This window comes from Loxodonta africana, chromosome 13, assembly GCF_030014295.1.
Source record: "Loxodonta africana isolate mLoxAfr1 chromosome 13, mLoxAfr1.hap2, whole genome shotgun sequence".
Taxonomy (NCBI): Eukaryota; Metazoa; Chordata; class Mammalia; order Proboscidea; family Elephantidae; genus Loxodonta; species Loxodonta africana.
In genome coordinates this window covers 20,853,069-20,874,781 of record NC_087354.1, presented here as the reverse complement: position 1 = coordinate 20,874,781, position 21,713 = coordinate 20,853,069, and the positions used below count along the sequence as shown (strand labels likewise).

The window sequence follows — 21,713 nt, the reverse complement described above, 5'->3', positions numbered from 1 at the left end:
CATGATTAGCAAGATAATACAGGATAGACCTCTCCTGTTGGAGGTCTTCTGTTAATCTATTTAAAACATTTAAGTGTTTTTCCTAGGGGCAAGCTGCCCCTCCTTTGTTTACCTATTAATAGTAATGGGTCACTTTCTCAGAAACAGTAGTGTTTAATTTTTAGGAGGGTCCGGTTATATTGTTTCTCTTCTGGTGTTTGTGCATTGTTAGTTTTGGTTTGTATTCTATTTATGCCATGTATTAGGGCCCCTAGCATTGTCCCTATTTTTTCTTCCATGACCTTTACTGTTTGACATTTATATTTACGTTTTATATTTAGGTCTTTGATCCATTTTGAGTTAGTTTTTGTGTATGGTGTGAGGTATGAATCCTTTTTTGTTTTTTTTTTTAACAGATAAACATCCAGTTATGTCAGCACCATTTGTTAAAAAGATTGTTTTTCTGCCATTTGACAGACTTTGGCTCATGGTCAAATATCAACTGCTCATAGAGGTATGGTTTTAGTTTTGAAATCTCAATTCTGTTCCACTGGTCTATGTGTCTGATATTGTATCAGTACCAGAGTTTTGTGACTACTATGGCTGTATAATAGGTTCTAAGATCAGGTAGTGTGAGGTCTCCCACTTTGTTCTTTTTTATTAATGCTTTACTTATCCAGGTCCTCTTCCCTTTCCATATAAAGTTGATGATTTGTTTCATATTCCCTTACTTTTTGTTTATCTGGAAATGTCCTAATTTTGCCATCGTGTTTGAGTGATAATTTTTCTGAATATATAATTCTTGGCTGGCATTTTTTCCTCCAGGTGTTTATATATGTTATCCTATTGCCTTCTTGCCTCATAGTTTCTGATGAGTAATCAGAATTTAGTCTTCTTTATTCTCCTTTGTAGGTAACTTTTCATTTTCCCCTAGCCACTCCCAGGATTCTTTTTTTGCCTTTGGTTTTGTTAAGTTTGATTATGATATGTCTTGATGAATTTCTTTTGGGAGCTATCCTGTATGGGGTTCATTGAGATTCTTGGATGGATATCTTCTCATCTTTCATAATATTAGGGAAGTTTTCTGCCAGAAAATCTTCAGCAATTCTCTCTGTGTTTTCCATTATCCCTCTCCCCGCTCCATGTTCTGGAACTTTGATCACATATAAGTTTTTCTTCTTGATAGTGTCCCACATAATTTTTAGGCTTTCTTCACTTTTTTTTTCCTGATTTTCCTCAAACAAATTGGTGTCTAGGGATTTGTCATCAGTTTCACTAATTCTGTCTTTCATTGTTGAAATTTTGCTCTTATGTCCTTCTATTGAGTTGTCTAATTATGAAATTTTTTCTTAGCCTTTTGGATTTCTAGTTGCTGTTTTTGTATGGTTCATAAAAAAGTAGCCTATTTATTCTGTCATTTTCTTCTTGTTTTCCTGAATTCTTCTAATTCTTTATATGTGTGTTCCTTGGTTTCATCTGTGTTTTCCCTGATCTCTTTCTTGATCTCTTGGAGAGCTCTGTATATTAGTTTTTTGAATTCTTTATCAGGTAATTCCATTGCCTTATCTTCCTCCAGAAGGTTTTCTGGTTCTTTATTTTGGTGGCTTGCTGAAGCCATCTTGTCCTGCTTCTTTATGTGATGTGATATTGACTGTTGTCTCCAAGGCATAAAGATGTTCTTATATTTATCTGGTTATAGTCATGGGTGGTACAGGGGCAAGGCAGTGGGCTATCAGCTGCCCGTGGGTGCCTGGTTGGAGGTCATGCCTCTGTTCACTAGAGCACATCACGGGGGCGGGTGTTGTGCAGCTGGTCATTGGGCATCCAGTGCCATTGGCTGTAGGGCCTGGTGATATCAGTGGACTTCAGGCCCCCGTTACGGGTGGCTGGATGGAGTGGGTGGCACTGCCAGCCTTCAGGCTCCAACATGGATGACTGAGCTCTTTCTTAGGGGGTGGAACAGTGGTGAATGCCATAGATCTTCAGCTCCCACTTGGCTGCTGAAGCTGAAAATGAGCTTCAGCTGGAAACCTTGCCCACCTTATCCCATTGTGGACGTGCTGTGCCAGCTCAGCCGGCAAAGCACTGGTGAGGGTGATCGGAGTGAGCGGAATGGCACTGCAAGCCCACAGACCCCCTGTGCAAGTGACTGGGCAAAGGGGCAGGTGCCTCCAGACAGGAGCTGTGAGTTCCCAGCTTAGGGGCCATGGCAGTGGTGAATGCCGCCTGACTGGTGTGAGAGTGGGGAGGAGATGGGTGATAGGGAGGGAGAGCTCCTCGGCCCACGGAGCTGTGGTGGGGGCTGGGGCAGTTGGGGCACACGTGGTGGGTTGGGTGTGTGCATTTAACTTTCACAAGTCTGGTGTCATTCCTGTTTGACTCTGGAGGTGTGTGTATAGTCACTCCTGCTTAGCTGTACCAGGTGTGGTGGGTTTCGGTTTAGGATGTTGCTTTCTGCCTCAATGTATCCTCACTGCAGATTTGGGTAGCAGGACACCAGGGATCTGTAATTCTCTATTTCTGTTGTTTTTAATTGCCTGTCCTTCTACCTGTTGCTCAGTCTGATTCTTCAGCTTTGTGTCTGATGCTTAGGTTTCCTAAATTTTTATATATATATCCAATTCACTTGTGTATTTGAGTCTTTGTTGTAAGAGGGATGACACAAAGCATCTGACCATTCTACCGTCTTTGCCTGTCTCCCTTCTTAGCGATTCTGACACCAGTCATCCCGCCCACAGCAGTCTCTACTTGTCTGCTGGGTTTGATAATTCATTGCAATGACCACACAGAACTCACAGACAATACTCATGATTATGGGATTTATTAGGAAAGTAGCAGGTTACAATTCAGGATCAGAAGTAACTAAGGGTACAGTTCTTCAATGAAGACAGTCTCTTCTCAGGCATGCCTATGGGCAGTTCTCTCTCTCTGCCTCTCAGCCCTTTGGCCCCTTGGCCCATTGGCCCAGCCTCTGCCCTTTTTGGGCAAGTGTTACAAATCTCTTTAGTTCCACCAGTAAGCTCCTGGAGGGCACCCCACTCTGCAAGTAAGCCTCAGCCTGAAGATGTTTGCCGCCACTTCTCATTATCTTGTGCTATCTCTGGTGTTACAGTTCTCTGTCTCCTGGGTCTAGTAGGTTCTCAGCAGAGGGTTCCTGGGTCCAAAGGATGCACTCCACTCCAAGCTCTTCTTCTTGGTGATAGTGGCTCTCCCCTGCTCCCTTTTCTCTCCTTTTATCTCTTACAAGATAAAAAGTATAACTCAAGTAAGAGAGTGACTTGAATAAAGGTGGTAAGGGTGGTGACTGGGTTGAGGGTGGTGACTTGAGTCACACGCTCTAGAAATCCCACCCTAGTCCTGCCTCATTAACATAACAAACATTTCACTCCCAAATGGGACCATAGCTACATGGATAGGGGCTAGGATTTAAAACACCGTCACAAAATAGAGGATAACTACATCAGATCACGAACTGGAGGATGACCATATTATTACATAATTGCCAAATTACATATCTTCGAAACTAATGAAAATCATGGCTCAGTCAAGTTGACATGTAACATTTCCCATCACAGTTTCCATACACCTTATTTGAATAGTCCCTTCCAATCTTTGTGTGGGAGTCACATAGACTATAGCTAGAAGGGTTATATTAAGTACTTCACTGCACCACATTGAAATAGAAGGGAAATTCCTCAATATGATTCAGAGAATATATGAAAAGCCAATATTGAACATTATACTTAATGAAGAAAGACTGAGAGCTTTCTCCTTGAAATTGGTAACAAGACAAGGGTACCCACTCTCACCACTTCTATTCAATATTATATTAGAAGCCCTAGCTAGAACAATAAGACAAGAAAACGAAATAAAATGTATCCAGATTGGAAAAGAAAAAGTAAAATTATCTCTATTCATGGATGATATGATCTACATATAGAAAATCCTTGAGTCTACAGGAAAACTTCTAGAGCTAATAGAGGAATTTAGCAAAGTTGCAGAGTACAAGATCAACAAAGAAAAATCATTTGGGTTTCTATACACCAGCAATGAGAAATCTGAAAGGGCAATTAGGGAAACAATTCCATTTACAATAGCATCTAAGAGAATAAAATACCTAGGAATAAATCTAACCAAGATATGAAGGATTTATACAGTGAAAACTGTAAAACACTGCTGAAAGAGATTAAGGAAGACTTTAATAAATGGAAAGATTTTCCATGTTCATGGATTGAAAGACTTAATATTGTTAAGATGTTAACATTACCCAAAGGGATCTATGGATTCAATCGAATCCCTATCAAAATTCCAATGGCTTTCTTTACAAAAATAGAAAAACCAATCCTCAATTTTATGTGGAATGGCAAGAGGCCCTTGTCATGGATGACTTATGTCCCCCAAAAATATGTGTATCAATTTGGCTAGGCCATGATTCCCAGTATTGTGTGATTGTCCACCATTTTGTCATTTGATGTGATTTTCTTGTATGTTGTAAATCCTACCCCTATGATGTTAATGAGGTGGGATAGGCAGTGGTTATGTTAGTGAGAGAGGACTCAATCTACAAGATTGGATTGTATCTTGAACCAATGTCTTTGATATATAAAAGACAGAAGCAAGCAGAGAGACGGGGGACATCATACTACCAAGAAACAAGAGCCAAGAGAATAATGCGTCCTTTGGACCCGGGGTCCCTGCACTGAGAAGCTCCTTGACCAGGGACGATTGATGGCAAGGACCTTCCTTCAGAGCCGAAAGAGAGAGAAAGCCTTTCCTGGAGCTGGCACCCTGAATGTGGACTTCTGGCATACTAGACTGTGACAGAATAAATACCTGTTCGTTAAAGCCATCCACTTGTGGTATTTATGTTATAGCAGCACTAGATGATTAAGACAGCTCTGAATAGCTAGAACAATGTTGAAAGAGAAGAACTAAGTAGGAGGACTCACACTTCCTGATTTTAAAACATACTACAGTAATCAAAGCAGCCTGGTACTGGTATAACAATAGGCACATAGACCAATGGAATAGAATTGAGAATCCAGAAATAAACCCACATATCTGTAGTCAACTGATTTTTGACAAGGATGTTAAGTCCAGTTGATGGGGAAAGAAGAGTCTCTTCAATAAATGGTGCTGGGAAAATTGGATTTCCACATGCAGAAAAATGAAAGACAATCCATGCCTCACACCATAAAAAACACAAAAACAAATTCAAAATGGATTAAGGACCTAAATGTGCAAACTAAAACCATAAAATTCTTACATCTGACAGCAGGGGCAACACTGTCAGGCTTAGCTTTCAACAATGGATTATCTAATAACAAAAGCACAAACAGAAAAAGACTAAATAAATGAGGCTTTGTCAAAATTAAAAACTTTTGTTCATAAGAAGACTTTACCAAAAAAAAAGTGAAAAGTCAAGCAACCGACTGGGAGAATATCTTTGGAAATCATATACCCACTAAGAATGTAATAATCAAAATATATATAAAACTTCAGCAACTTAACAACAAAAAGATGACCTAATCATAAAATGGGCAAAAGGCTTGACTAGACATTTCATCAAAGAGAACATTCAAATAGCCCCCAAACTCACGAAAAGATTCTTAGCGTCATTACCCATCAGAGAGATGCAAATCAAACCCACGATGAGATACCATTTAACTCCCGCTGGATGGCTATGATTAAAACAAAGAAAGAAAATAATAACTGTTGTCAAGGTTATGGGGAAGTCTGAACCATTATGCATTGCTGGTGGGAATGCAAAATGGTACATCCATTGTGAAAACAGTGTGGCAGTTCCTCAAAAAGCTAAAAATAGAACTACCACATGACCCCTCAATTCCACTCCTAGGTATAGACCAAAAGGCTTGAAAGCAGAGTCAAAAAGAGACTTGTATGCCAGAGTTCAGCACTATTTGCAATAGCCAAAAGCTGGCAACAACCTAATGGGTAAATAAAATGTAGTACATACTTACAATGGAATACTACTCAGCCTGTGTCATATATATGTAAATAATATATATACATATAGGAACTATTTTATTGTGTTTTCTGTGATGGTTTACCTGGCAGTTTAGGTTCCCATTCCCATTTCTTCACAAATTGTCCATGACATTGGTTACATTCTTCACAATGCATGAACATTGTCATTAATTCTGTTCTGGTTGTTCCATTCCCCTTAATCTAGTTTCCCTACCCTCTTACGTGCTCATCTTTGTTTTAAAGTAATTGTTGACTATTTGGTCTCATATAGGTTTTTTTTTTTTTTTAAGGAGCACAGTAGTTATAGGTGATATTCATTATTTTGTGAGACAACCTGTTATATAACTACAAGGTAACCTCAGAGGGTAATTTCAGTTCAAGGTTTAAAGAATATCTCAGGGCAGTAGTTTCAGGGAGTCCCCCAGTCTCAACCAGTCCAGTAAGTCTGTTTTTGTTTTTAGGACTTTGAGGTTCTGTTCCACGTTCTTCTCCCATTCTGTCAAGGTCCATCTATTTTGTCCTTAATTAGAATGGTAGACAGTGGTAGCTGGGCACCATCTAGGTCTTCTTGCGTCAGGGTAGATGAAGACATCATTGATGTGAGTGTGTGTGTGTGTGTGTGCGCGCGCGCGCACTTTAGGTGAAGGTTTACAGAGCAGATGTTTCCCATTCAATAGTTCATACACAAAGTGTTCTGTGACATTGTTGTAGTCTCCCTGAGTTCCATATTTCCATTCATCTGATTTTCCTGCTCCTTCTTGCCTTCTCATCTTTGCTTTTGGGCAGATATTGCACTTTTGGTCTCATATAGATGATTGTTCTGAGGACCACTTTTCTCACAGGTGTTATTGTTTATTTCATAGGCCTGTCTATTATTTGGCTGAAAGATGATCTTTGGGAATGGCTTCAGTTTCAAGAAGGGTGTTTAAGGGACATAATCTCCGGACTTCCTTCAGTCTCTCTTAGAACAATGAATCTGATCTTTTTTTTTATGAATTTGAACTTTGTTCTACATTTTTTTCCCACTCTAACCAAGACCTTCTACTATGATTCTGGTCAGAGTGGTCGGTACCATCTAGTTATGGTCTCAGGCTATTGGAAACTATGCTTCCTGTGGTCCGTTAGTCCTTTAGACTAATTGTTTCCTTGAGTTTTTGGTTTTCTTCACTTTCCTTTGCTCTGGGCAGAAAGAGACCAATAATTGTACCTTAGATGGCTGCTCGAAAGCTTTTAAGACCCCAGAGGCTACTTACCAAAGTAGGATGTAGACCGTTGCCTTTATGAACTTTGTTATACCAAGTGTCCTACATCTCCTCCTAGACTATATGTGTCATCCCTTAATGTTTGTCTAACCTGGTCAAATATGCTCCATGGGGGTAGAGAGGGTGTGTGTCTTCTTCACCACTATGTTCACATCTTAATACACTGTCTTTCACATTAGTGATACTCCATAAATATTTATTCAATAAATAAATGAATGAATGAATAAACAAATGATTAGCAAATCGCCCGCTGCAAGTTATATCAATGAGAGTGAAAAGAGTTTCAGAAGTAGAAGATGAAGCTGGAAAGGCAGGAGGGGGTGGCGTGAGGGGGGAGACCTGACTGCGGAAGTCACTGAATGTCAGTTAGATGGGTTTGGGCTTTATTTGTTAAGCAAATTAATGGTCTTAAGGTGAGAGAGGCTGTGTTGAGGCTGTCTTTTGAAAGTATGTGAGAAGATAAAGCCTGACAGTTGGAAATCTTTTAGCAGATTTTGCTGTACTCAAAGAAGGCACTGTTGAAGGTCTGATCTCAGGATATAAAATAATGTGACAGATACTACGGAGGGATTATTGGTAGGATTTAGAAATTCAGTGAATTGGAAAGGGGTGGTATCTGTAGTGGAATAGAGAACAGAGTCTCAAAGCAAATTCATACAATAGAACTTCAATTAAGACACTGGTGAAATTTTGAAGTCTGACTCCTATAGAAATATTTAAGATGTTGACATAAAATTTAAACAAAAAGGATCTGGATAAGAATTCTGGTTCTTACACTTACAAGCTGTATGAATTTTGACAAGTTATTTAATTTATTGGAGCCTCAATTTCCTCATCAGTAAAAGTGAAAATAATTATGCCTACTTCCCACATTTGCTGGCGCAAATTAAATGAAAGTTGTATTTAGTACAGATAGCATAGCACCTGATTGAGTTGGTCTTCAGGAGAGAGTATTAAATTCCTTCCTTATCCTAATGTCACAGCAAGGTACCTATACTAAATTTTGTGCCACTACTTCTTTAACATTCTTGGAATGGCTAGGCAGAGAAAGTTTGGGGGCAATTTAATGTTTATTTTAGATACTATTGCCTAGACAGAGTCCTGGTTAAGGGCTTGGCTGCTAACTAAAAGGTAGGCGGTTCAAACCCATCAGCTGCTCTGTGGGAGAGAGATGTGGCAATCTGCTTCTGTAAAGATTGACAGCCTTGGAAACTGTATGGGGCAGTTCCGTAGGGTTGCTATGAGCTGAGATCAACTCAATGGCAGTAGGTTTTATTGCCCAGAGGTAATACTGCCAGTGTAAGGATATTAGTTTAACTTTCTGCTCTCTGTCCTATTCAACCCCCAGTTTAAAATGGGTCAATAAGTTTATTTTTAACTTAGACCTTCTGGAAGCAGTGATGTCCACCTTTACTCTCCCTGGTATGAAAAAAAGTAAAATAACTTCATTTATTTTCATTTGCCAACAAATCTTTGAGATAGTTTGTACCTTCTCCAATGAAAAATTGAAGAGAATGAGGCTGGGAGTGGTTGAGAGTTTCTCAAGGTCAGAGGGCTAATAAATAACCTTGTTGCTGTTAGTTGCCCTTGAACAGACTCCGACTCCTGATAACCCCATGTAAAACAGAAAGAAATGTTGCCAATCCTGCGTCATCTTCATGATCATTGGTCTGCTCAAGTCTATTGCTACACCTGCTGTTGTGATGCAGTGGTTAAGAGTTCAGCTGCTAACCAAAAGGTCAGCAGTTCAAATCCATTAGCTGCTCCTTGGAAACCCTATGGGGCAGTACTAATGTGTCCTATAGGGTCACTATGAATCAGAATTGACTCGACAGTAACGGGATTTGGTTTGGTTTCCAAGCTAGAGGGCTCATCTTCAGCATTTTATTGGACCGTAATCTATTGTGATACATAGGGTTTCCATTGGCTAATTTTTGGAAGTAGATCAGCAAGCCTTTCTTCCTAGTCAGTCTTAGTCTGGAAGCTCTGCTGAAACCTGTCCACCATGGGTGGCCTTTCTGGTACTTGAAATACTGGTGGCATAACTTTGAGCGTAATGGCAACAAGCAAGCCACAATAAAAGGACAAACTGACAGGTGGGTGGTGGAGTAAATGGCCTAGTAGGGCGTAGAATTGGAGTCACTTGAAGTCAGTATCTGCTTTCCTTCCACAATATCACGTTCTCAAGTAAAAGACTTTGGAAGTAGCTGGAGAAGGAGGGAAATATTTTCATCAGTCAGGCCCACACACTTCTGAAGGTGGATTTTCTGCTATGCTTCTGTGTTTCATTGAGCAGCACATTGTGAGCCAGCCACAATTTAGCTCCAGGTGCCCTTGGCCAAGAATGAGCTCTTGGAAAACTGGTATGGATGTTTTTCTCTGTCCCACACTTATGGTAATTACAAATAAGGGTTATTTTATGTGGTTTCTTCTACCCTATAATTTTGTTTTCAGTTGCCAAGATTAGTAAATTTGAGGTATGATTACTGGGTTAGATTACAAACCTAGAGTTATTTTTGCTGTAACAACTCTGAGGTTAGAAGTAAATTTGAAAATATTCATTGTTGCCAATAATCAACTTCAGAATTTCCTAGCCTATCTTCAGCTTTTCATCATCATCTCTTGTAGTGGGTTTCTGGAGACCTTTGTAGTTAGGATTATTAAAGTCTCTTCTTCTTTTTTTTTTTTTTTTTATGGTGAAACTGAATTAATTTACATGAGGATCAGAAGTCACACTTGCAAAAAAAAAAAAAATCTATATTATAGTTAACCAACCAACCCAATCCATTGCTGTTGAGTCAATTCTGATGCATAGAGACCCTATAGGACAGAGTAAAATTGCCTCATGGGGATTCCAAGGCTGTAAATCTTTACAGATGCAGACTGCACATCTTTCTTCTGTGGAGCGCCTGGTGGGTTTGAAATGCCTACCGTTTGGTTAGCAGCTGTGCTCTTAACCATTGCACCAAAAGGACTCCTTAGCGTTATCTTAAATGTAAGCTAAAAAAACTATTTATGCCAGCAACTACTGGAATAAACATGTTTAGGATATCATGGAAATGATCCATAAAGCTAGAAGACCTCTATGGTGTACCATATGGTAATATGAAAAAACAGAACTACGTTAGTTAGATTTGAAAAGCAAACCTTGAAAAACAAACCAGATGATACCAATTTCTATTAAATGAACTCTTAATTTGAATCCTTGAGCTCTCATGTATTTACCAAGCTATAATAAACACTTACTATGGATTTAAGCCTATGCCATGGAGGATGCCAGGCAGGTGGTGAAGACCTCAAAGCCTATAAGGATAAGAGAGTGGCTAGCTTATTTTTTAATCTCCAAAGGGTCTAAGACAGAGAAGATAATTCATGAATGTTTGTCAAATGAAGGGAAACTTAATTGCAAATATAAAAGTCACACTCATGAAACAAATATTGTGGTACTTTGTGGTTTTTTTCAGAAATCTACTGGTTGTAAAGTAACAGAAAATCCAACAAAATGGATTTTAACAAAGTAAAGGGAATGCATCACTTCACAAAAGAGAAAAATCTCTAAGTAGTGATCTTAGGTAAAAAATGGCTGCAATGAGAATCACCAGGACTTCTTTGTTTCTTTTTGCTCCATGTCCTGCCATCCGTGATGTTGTTCCATTCTTGGCTCTTGACTTGCAGTAACAAGATGACTGCCAGCAGCTCCTGGGCCTACATGTATTCATCTCCAAAGTAAGAAATATAGGAGGAGTCCACTTCTCTGGTAACTCAAAGGAAAGTCTTAGGACTGAGATTTGTTGGCCATTATTTGCCAGAATTGAGTAATGGATCGAACTCTTTGGATAAAATGGGGTAACTGGCTTAGCCCAGTTCATTTGTTGCAACCTTAGAACCAAGAATTGGCAGCAACTCCTCCAGAGCAAGTGAGGGTAATGGCAGAATCCCTGAATCAGGGTACAGTTGCAGCAGGAAGGGGAACACATGCTGGATGAGAAAGTAAATATCTCACTGAATGCCAAGTATACATTGGGTGCTATAAGCATTCAAAGAGCGGGGAGGGCTATGAAGTTGGGTGTGGTCAAAGAAGTTTTGCAGAGAGGCCATATTTCTATCTGGAGGGTAGATTGCACTCATTTAATCTTACAATAAAGTAACATATGAATTATTTTGTGAGAACTTTATAAGAAACTTGTAAAATATTTTTAAAAATTAAGTAGTAAATAAAAATTTAACTATAACTTATGTGTAACTGGTATTATTATTGGCATCTATGCTTCTAATTAAAAATGTATGCTTATATATACAAGTTAAATAACATATGTAGTGTATGTATACATATGTATAAACATATGCCTGTATCATATAATTAGGAATATGGTATATTTATTTAAATCACATAATTAGCATCAGGTATATATATGTTTTTTGGTGCTACTTTTCTACTTAGTATCATATCTAGGCATTTTCCTGTTTCATTAATAATTCTTCTAATATCACTTTGATTGTTGAATTATTTAATTGAATAGGACTTAAGAGGAAGAGAAGATAAAAGATTCAAGGGAAAAATTAGGGCATTTTTCTGGGATAGTAAATACAGTCAAGTAGGAAAAAATCATTTGGAAGGAAAGAATGAACCCTAATATTAGACAAAATATGAAAAGGACTCTTGAAAATCAGGTAGAGATGTTTAGATTAGATATTGTAGGAAAAGGAAAGCTTTAAAGTTTTTGAGCAGAGAATATGATTGTAATTAAGATAACAGAATTTTAGTCTGGCAAGGTGAGGGAAAGAATAGATTGTGATTGGAAAAAGAAGGGAATTACGCACATCGTTTTACAACTGTGTTTCAGGCACTGTACTGGGCTGAAAAGTGTTCCCCCAAAATTCATGTTCATCTGGAACCTCAGAATGTGATCTTATTTGGAAATAGAGTCTTTGCAGGTATAATTAGTTAAATGGTCACACTGGAATAGGATGCGTCCTGAATCCAATCACTGATGTCCTTACAAGGAGAGAAGAGGACACACAAAGATACACACAGAGAACTCCATGTGAAGACTGGGGCAGAGATTGGACTGATGCTTCTGCATGCCAAAGAATGCCAGCAGCCACCAGAAACTAGGAGATCATGGAGCACATTTTCCCTCAGAGCCTCCAGAAGGAACCAACCAGGCCAACACCTTGATTATGGACTTCTGGCCTCCAGAACTGTAAAAGAATAAATGTCAGTTGTTTAATCCACCCTGTTTGTGGTCATTTGTTATGACAGCCACAGGAAGCCAATCCAGGCACCATGCTAGATGCCTTACAAAATGTCAAGTGGAGAGAATTGGACAAGACTGTGTTTCCATCCCCATTTCTGCCACATTGGTGTGACATAGGGTGTAAGATTTAACTTCTCTGAGCTTTGGTCTCCACACTTGAAAAAGGGATGATAAAGCTTATGTCACAAAACTGTTGTGAATTCTGAAGAAGGTAACCAGTAACCAGGGGCAGTCAAGTTGCTTTCTACTCATGGTGACACCAAGTGTGTCAGAGCAGAACTGTGCTCCATAGGGTTTTCAATGGCTTATTTTTCACAAGTAGATTGGCAGGCCTTTCTCCTGAGGTGCCTCTGGGTGGACTCAAACCTCCAACCTTCCAGTTAGCAGCTATGCCCGTTGACTGTTTGCAACACTCAGGAACTCCCTGAATGAGAGAACATATGTAAAATAGTTAGCACAGTACGAAGAGAAATAGGTAATGCCTACCTATTTATTTTTCCTTTTCCTCCACTGATGATGATGATGATGGCAGGGTATGACTGGGACAGTAGTTCTCAACCTTGACTGCACAATGGGATTCACCTGGAGAGCTTTAAAAACCACCAATGCCTGCTTCTCACATAAGAGATTCTGATCTAAATGATGTGTGGAGGCATGGGAAGTTTTCACATCTCCCCAGGTGGGTCTCATGTGCGTGCAAGTCTGAGAACCTCTGGACTAGGAGTACAAAAAGAGAGGAAATCTCATACAGTTAATGTGGAGAGTTGGTAAATATCAGAATAAAAAAGCTGCAGAATAAATTATGAGTACGAAACAGCTAAGGTATTCAGGGTATAGTTGCCCTTGCCTAGGTTTGGGTGTATCTCTGTAGCTTTTCCTAGCAGTTTGCCCTAACCAAGGGGAAAGATGACAGAAGCCAAGTGATGAATGTGCTCCCAGTCTGAGGATGGCACGGAAGGTCAGGGTTGCCATTCTCTATCCTCTGGTATCGTGATTTACCTACATGTGCAGACACTCGATGACAGGCATGCTGTATGTTAAAAGCTACCCGGGAAATGGTTGTGCTGTTAGCTGCTGTAGAATCAGCTCCAACCTATGACAGCCCATGTACAACAGAACTAAACATTGCCCTGTCCTGCGCCACCTTCATGACTGTTGGTATGCTTGAGTCCATTGCTGTGTCTACTGTGTAGTGCCTTCCAACCTAGAGGACTCATCTTCTAGGACTACATCAGACAATGTTCTGTTGTGACCCATAAGATTTCTATTGACCAATTTTTGGAAGTAGATATCCAGGCCTTTCTTCCTAGTATTAGTCTGGAAACTCTGCTGAAACTTGTCCACCATCGGTGACCCTGCTGGTATTTGAAATACGAGTGGCATAGCTTCCAGCAACACAGGAACAAGAAAGCTACCACAGTACAATCAACTAACAGAGAGGTGGCAGACTCAGGAAATAATGCCTAATAAGCTAACCAAGAACAGATTTTTTTTTAGTTACATGGAAGATATAACTGGCAAGACCAATAAAAGGCCTTGAACCTTCAGAGGGCCTCTCCCTCAGCATCTTCCATAGCCATGACTCTCCAATGGGTCTTCTTCAGGTCCATGTCTCCTTCATGAGGGCCATGTGCAAATGGTAAAGAACAGAGGCTGATCATCCCCTAACCTGCCAGAAAAGTATAGTCAATCCTGGTAACCAATGAGATGACAATCCATTGCTAAAGCCTCCACACAGCCAAGGGTAGCAAGGCATCTCAAAGACCCAGACAGATATTAGTCTTAACTTCTTCACTATCTATGTTGTTGCTAGTTGCCAGTGAGTCAGCTCTGACTCATGGTGACCTCATATACAACAGAATGAAGCATCGCCTGGTCCTGGGCCGTCTTCGTGGTCCTCAGTATACTCAAATCCATTGTTGGGGCTACTGTGTATTTTGAGTGCCTTCCAACCTAGAAGGCTCATCCGCAACACTACATTGGACAGTATTCTGTTGTGATCCATAGGGTTTTCAGTGACTTATTTTTGGAAGCAGATTGCCAGGCCTTTCTTCCTAATCGGTCTTAGTCTGGAAACTCCACTGAAACCTGTCCATAATGGGTGACCTGACTGGTATTTGAAATACTGGTGGCATAGTTTCCAGCATCATAGCAACATGCAAGCCACTAAAGTATGATAACTGACGGACAGGTGGTGGTTACTAGCTACACCACCCTGTAGAAGTCACTTTACAGTGGGAGGGGGGAGGGAGTGGTGGTGGTGGTGGAGTACGTGACCCTGTGGTTTCCAACTGGCTCTGATATTTCGGTTTTAAGGATTAAGACTCTTAGGGCAAGTGAGTGTAGGAATGCAACTCAGGCTCCCTGAACATTAGAGACCCTTGCTAAGTAATAGTCGGTCAAGGAATCTTCATCACCTTTCTTCTCAGATCGGTCTCCTTTCTTGTCTTTATCTAAGATAGGTACATTCATAGGCCAACTGGGTACCCTGGTGTCATAGCCTATGTCAAAATTCTGGTTCTTTCATTAAGGAGCTGTGAGAGTTTCAGCAAATTAATTTCCTTGAGCTTCTTTTTCCTCTTTTGCAATATAGGCATAAAAACATCCCTATAATCTAAGGGAAACCCTGGTGGCATAGTGCTTAAGAGCTATGGCTGCTAACCAAAAGGTCAGAAGTTCAAATCCACCAGGCACTCCTTAGAAATTCTACGGGGCAGTTCCGACCTGTCCTATAGGGTTGCTATGAGTTGGAATCGACTTGATGGCAACGGGTTTGGTTTTGGTTTTTATAGCATCTAAGAGACACCATGAAGGCGAGTGAGACAAGTGCACAGAAGGCCTCATCCACGCAAGCTCATAGTCAGCGCTTAGTGTCTTAGACTCTGTATCTCTCACACTCAAACTCTGTGGTTTCCTTGTGTGTGAATGTTTCCAGCTATACAGGTTGCATCATAACATATTAATTGCCTAAACCATAATGCACCTTGTCCTTACTGGAATATTTCTCTCCTACTGCCCAACAGAAAGCCAAACACACCGTGAGAGTACGTTAATACTGATCAATACCAATGATATAGCCAGAAAGACCAGCGTTTCAGTCTGAAAGAGTACAGGATCTAGACAAAGCTGTGTAGGGGTTCTGCTGTGGACCAACCACAAGGCTTTGTGGAGTCATTCAACTTTCTCAGTATTCCAAAATATCAGTGTGAAAATCGGAGTAACAAGTCTTTTGTAGAGTAACGCCAATAAAGAACTCTGCTTCTTAGATAGCTAGAAAGGCAGATATATAAATTATTAATGGGGTTTCTAAAGATCTTTTTCAAAGATCAAACTCTTCTTTTCCCACTAAGTCTTTAAAAACCTTTTCTGCACTCAGGGACTTTCCACTCACTTCTGGCCAGTCCTCAAGGTGATTGGAGAAAGGCATCTTGCAGACTGGGAGGCGGAGAAGTGGGCCTCGCCCCCACCAGCCCTTTGGAGCCCCCATTCTGCTCCCCACCCCACACACTTTGAAGATAATAAATGACGGAGCGTGGGGCTCACATATGCCTGGGAAGGCACCCTCAAAGTGACCCTCAGATCCTCGCGCTTCCGAGTCCTGAGCAAAAAGGGCAGGAGATGGGGGGGCCCCAGATTCCCAGCCGGTGCAGAGGAGGAGGCTCACAGACTTCGCATCCCGAGCCCTGCTTCCCTTCCATTTATTTCTGTGGCACTTGACTGTGTGGGCAGCGAGCCGTGGCGCAGCGGAGATACCCCAGAGAAAGAAGAAGCCCGTGGAGCTATTTTTCACCATTACATACTTCACTTCCTAATAAATGAGATCCAGAGCGTGCAAACAGCCAGTCTTGTAGATCGCCATCTTAGGGAAAATCACAGACCTAAGGCGGCACAAAGTACAAAATAAATGAACCCAGAGGAGAGTCATGCTGGTGCAATTTGATACCATAACTGTCTCCTCAGAGCATTCCACCCCCTTCTAGAAGTTTTCTCGGCCTCAGAAAAGTAGCAGGGCTGCCATGGTTGCTTTAAAAAATTTTTTTAGAAAGTGCTAGATCTTTCTCTCTTCTTATGCCAGCTTTTTCTCCCCAATACAAAGATATAGAGCTGAGGGTAGAAAAGAACTCAGTTGAGACCATGTCATATTTCACATGATGCAATCCCCGGGGAACGCTGATGGGTAAATGGCATGAACTAGGAGGGTTTTATCAGCCACCTATCCCAAGGAGTGTATCAGACCAAGTACTGTAACAGCCTGGGCAAGCGGAGACCTGAGGTGCCCATCCCTGCGCTGCCGAGCTCGTGGAGTCTCTGCTGCCTTGGCTTTTGTGGCCTCTTCCATTCCCTGTGCTTTTCCTAAGTCCTTCCACAGAAAAGCCCCGCATTTGGATGCAACCCCGAATGTTGAGGTCACCTGCGCTGCTCCTTGTGTCAACTAAGGGAATCAGTAGATAGTAATACAATCTTCCCTGGTCCACCAGGGAATATAATATTTCACACAGAAAATAACAAAATACTCCCACGGCCCCGGGGCAATATCCTGAAGTTGTTTAAGGTGAAAGAAAATAACTGTCTTTTGGGCAAAAGTATTTAGACTCTTTAGCAGTCAACTTGTGCCGCGTTTTGTTTTACACCATCTGTGTGTGTGTTCATATCTATTCCAGGTGAGAAAAGGCAACGGCTCTCCTGCTCTATCTTGTGAGATTTCTTGGCCTTTTTTGTTGTTGTTGTTGGCCCCAAAGTCACCTGAAATGATAAATTAGGACCATCTGGCCAAAGGCTTGCAAATTGGAAGTACCTTTAAAAAACTTCACCTGGTGGATCTCTAAGTCTCTAGAAAACTCACCATGTTCTTTCCTTCCCTTTTTGGACAGTTTAGGGAGAAAAGAAAATAGAACAAACTGGGTCTTAACCTCTCTGTGTCATCTCTCTGTGGATTCTAATCAGAGGGGAAAGAGAAAACAGCTACTCTCCAGAAGGAGGCCCTGAGTGCTGCAAACGTTAAGCGTTTAGCTACTAATCGAAAGGTTGGCCGCTAAATAAAATGGTGGTGGTTTGAATACAACCAGAGGTGCCTCAGAAGAAAAGCCTGGTGTCTACTTCTGAAAAATCAGCCAATGAAAACCCCATGAAGCACAGTTCTACTCTGAAACATATGGGGTCGCCACGAGTCAGAATCAACTTGAGGGCAACTGGTTTGGGTTTTTACTCTCCGGGAAAAGGAAAATAGCAGAGGCGTTCCCTCTACCTAAATAATGTGTAAGCCAGATCCCAATTCCTTTTCAGTGGGTACACAATTGTCCTTTACTAAGGATTAAGCATTGTCTACCCTTTTAAAAGCCTCCCAATGATCGTAAAGATGACACAGGATCAGGCAGAGTTTCGTTCTATTATACGTAAGGGTTGCCATGAGTTGAAGTGACTCCACAGCAATTAACAACAAAGACCCTTTAAAATACAAATGCTAGAGGAACGGTTCACACTCTAGGTCCTTAGAATGTTCCTGTGAAATGGTCCAGCACATCCTTTTTCTTCCTGGCTGATGTGACCACAGTAGATTGAGGATGGGAAGAGAGGAGCAAAAGGGTCATAATTTGTGCTATGTCAAGTTTTTCTTTTGGCCACCTTGAAACCTTACATCGGGGGGCTAAGAGATGTGGAGGGAAACTCAATGAGACCTGGGTTCGAGTCCTTTATGATTTCAGAGACGTCATCTCACTGCCCCCAGTTCCACTCCTAGATATAAAATGGGGAAAATAATGTTTACTCTGTGTAGATCTTAGACTGTAAGGAGGATGACTTGGACATATGTTGGGCACAGATGTAGACTACATTTCTCAGTCTTCCCTTCACTGTCTGAAGTCATGTTACAGATTGAATTGTGTCCCCCAAAAATATATCATGAATTTTAATCCCTGTGAATGTGACCTTGTTTGGAAATAAAGTCTTTGAAAATATTATCTGTTAACATGAATTCAGACTGGAATAGAAAAAAAAAAAACAAACTCATTGCCATCAAGTCAATTCCAACTCATAGCGACCCTATGGAACAGAATAGAACTGCCCCTTAGAGTTTCCAAGGATGCCTGGTGTCTTTGAACAGCTGACCTTTTGGTTAGCAGCAGTAGCTCTTAATCACTACACCACCAGGGTTTCCTACTGGAGTAGGGTCGGTCCTAATTCAATATGGGTGGTTGGCATTCTTATAAAAGAGGAGAAAAGACATAGATGAACACACAGAGGAGGACCATCCTACGATGACAGAGGCAAATATTGAAGTGACGTTGCAGCTTCAAGTCAAGGAATCCCTGGGGCTACCAGAATCTGGAGAGACACGAAAAGATCTTCCCTTCGAGTTTTCAGAGAAACATGGCCCTGCCAACATCCTGAATTTGAACTTCTAGCCTCTAGAACTGTGAGACAATAAATTTCTGTTGTTTTAAGCCACGCACTTAGTGGTACTTTGTTACCACAGCTCCAGGAAACTAATGCAGACCACGTGACTCCTAGCCAATAGAGTGTAAGTGGAAGGATGTGGTCAAAACCTTCCATGAGTGATCTTCCATACTGCCTCCCCAAGTGCTGGCTGACCTCGGAGGTTTCCAAGGCCACAGAGGAGGGCAGAGTCAATAGGTAGAAGTCTAGATCCCTCGCCAAGAACACCTGTGTTGGACTTTTACTTCAATAAAAAGTTTTTTGTATGGCAAGCCACTGAAGCTTCAGGGTTTGTTTCTTATAGCTGCTAGTGTTATTTTAATTAACACAAGGATCAAGTAAAAAAAAAAAAAAGTACCTAAAAATATTCTGCGTATCTAAAGCACTATAACATTAACGTGGTTCTATAAAACGCTGGGAGAAAATTTTACTGAAATAAAAATATTATTCAAACAAAAAAAAAAAACAGTTGCCATTGAGTTGATTCCAACTCATAGCGACCCTATAGGACAGAGCAGAACTGCCCCATAGGGTTTCCAAGGCTGTAATCTTTACAGAAGCAGGCCACCACATGTTTCTTCCAAGGAGTGGCCGGTGGGTTCGAAATGCCCACCTTTCAGTTAGCAGCTAAGCAGTTAACCACTGCACCACCAGGGTTCCTCAAAATACTATTCTTTGCTATTTATTCAACACTTTATACATCATGCAAACCCTACATATGTTATCTAATCCGATCTGAAAGTCATCCTAAGTAGGTAATTATTTTTCTCATTTTTGCAGTTGAAGAAACTGAGCTTTACAGAAGTTGAGTCACTTTGCTAAAATCATGGGACAACCCATAGCTGAGTGCTTTTATTAAAGTTCTATACATTTTTTTTTTCCAATTCTGCTTTTACACTCTTCACAAGGGTAAGAGATTAGAGTTTTTAAACTTAGAGATTTTTAAACTTTTTCTAGTGGAAAGCCTAAGTGTTTACCCAACTTTTTTACAACACAGATGAATAGCAGGGAGATGCTGACGGGGAATATTGTGTTCATTCCAACAGTTCTTAAAATCCTGATGTTGGTGATGACATTCTTTGGAGTCATTCTCCAAGTGTGGGCAACTACATTGCACGCAAAACTATGCAGTTTTGGTAATTGAGTTCTCAATTTGCAGACATCAAAAGTAACCCAGGACACTCTTTACAAAGGCACTGGATGCAAAATTGCACCAAACCAGCAGCTGCAGTTGCTGCAATTTTATCCATAACTTCTTGGTATTTCCCTTGGCCAATAACACACTAAGTCATCTTCAAGTTTGAACTATTCTTCAAACAATGGCAAGACAGAGCCACCAGAAACATGCACCCGATTTCCATGACAAATATGGCAATGCTGTATTAGCTAGTGGCATGGAGCCACTTTCTGTATTACTATATGGACGTATAAAAGTACAGCCAGAATGTTCCTTGGAAGCAAGCATGGTGAGACTATGTCTCACATACTTTGGATATGTTATCAGGAGGGATCAGTCCCTGGAGAAGGACATCACGCTTGGTAAAGTAGAGGGTCATTGAAAAAAGAGGAAGACTCTTAATGCGATGGATTGACACAGTGGCTGCAACAGTGGGCTTAAGCATAGTAACAATGGTGAGGATGGCGCAAGCAGTGTTTTGTTCTGTGTGCGAAGCGCAGCTATCAGTTGGAACCAACTCAATGGCACCTAACAACAACAACAGTATGGGCATATATAGCAACACAAATTGGAATTGCATGGAACTTGTCCTCTGATTGTAGAGTAGCCTCAAAGGAATGGAAAGATCAATAATTGTCCCAGCTGGTGTGTAACACTGAATTGTTTCAAAACCAACTTATACTTGACGTCAAGCAAAAGCTCTACCTGAGTGTCACTCTAACACTCAGCAGGTTTCAGGGTAGCTTCCAGACTAAGACAGGCTAGGAAGAAAGGCCTAGTCACCTACTTCTGAAAATCAGCCAGTGAAAACAATGACCGGATCCCCAATCAGTCGTGGAAATGCCCACACAACAAGGCAGCATTTTGTTCCGTTGTGCGTGGGGTTGTCCTGAGTCAAGGGTGGACTCCATGGCAGCTAACGACAACAAAAAAAACAACAACAGCAAGCCATTAAATCGTGGCATCACTGAAGAAATAACATCACGTTTGAATCCTTAAACAAAAGTAACCTTGGAGAGCCAAAGCCTCCGGTTAAATAAAAGGTTCTGTTTTCTTCCAGCTTCAAAAGTGCACTTGCCAAAATAGTGTGACGTGGCCTGCTCTTCAAACATTTTTTTCAGGTGAGGAATTGACGGTAGGTTCCATTTTGTCAGTAATGATTTCACTTTTGTGATTCTTTGCAGGTCGACTGTCCTTGGACGATGCAGGTTTCCACATTCATTTTGGATTCTATTTGGGGACATTATTTTCATCCACGGGCAGGCATTGGAACCAAGGAGATTGTTTATTTCATCCACTTTGAAACTGTTTGGGGCTGTGACAGATACTAGCCTTAACCTAGGGCATTTCAGATGCAAAACCTGAGCTATCGAACATCTGCTCTTGATAGAACTAAAGAGTAAGGGAACTTGACCATTTTCCTCTGGCTCAGGGACTCCGCTTCTCTCCCTTTGTCCACGGGTAGTTGTCAGTTCCTTCCTTGGACTTGAGAATTCTGGTTTGGTTAAAGTTTCTGCTGTTCAGATAAAAAACAGCAGCAATTTTCTGCTTGAATTTCTCTGTGACTAAATCCATTGATCATCCTTTCTCTCTGTGAGTGAGAAGTGTGTTTTCTCC

At 40.9% G+C, this 21,713-nt stretch overlaps 1 pseudogene; it reads left to right on the top strand.

Annotated features, from left to right (window-relative positions):
* Positions 1-1,991: 1,991 nt before the first annotated feature.
* LOC111751603 (cytochrome c oxidase subunit 7B, mitochondrial-like) lies at positions 1,992-20,729 on the top strand (annotated as a pseudogene).
* Positions 20,730-21,713: the final 984 nt, after the last annotated feature.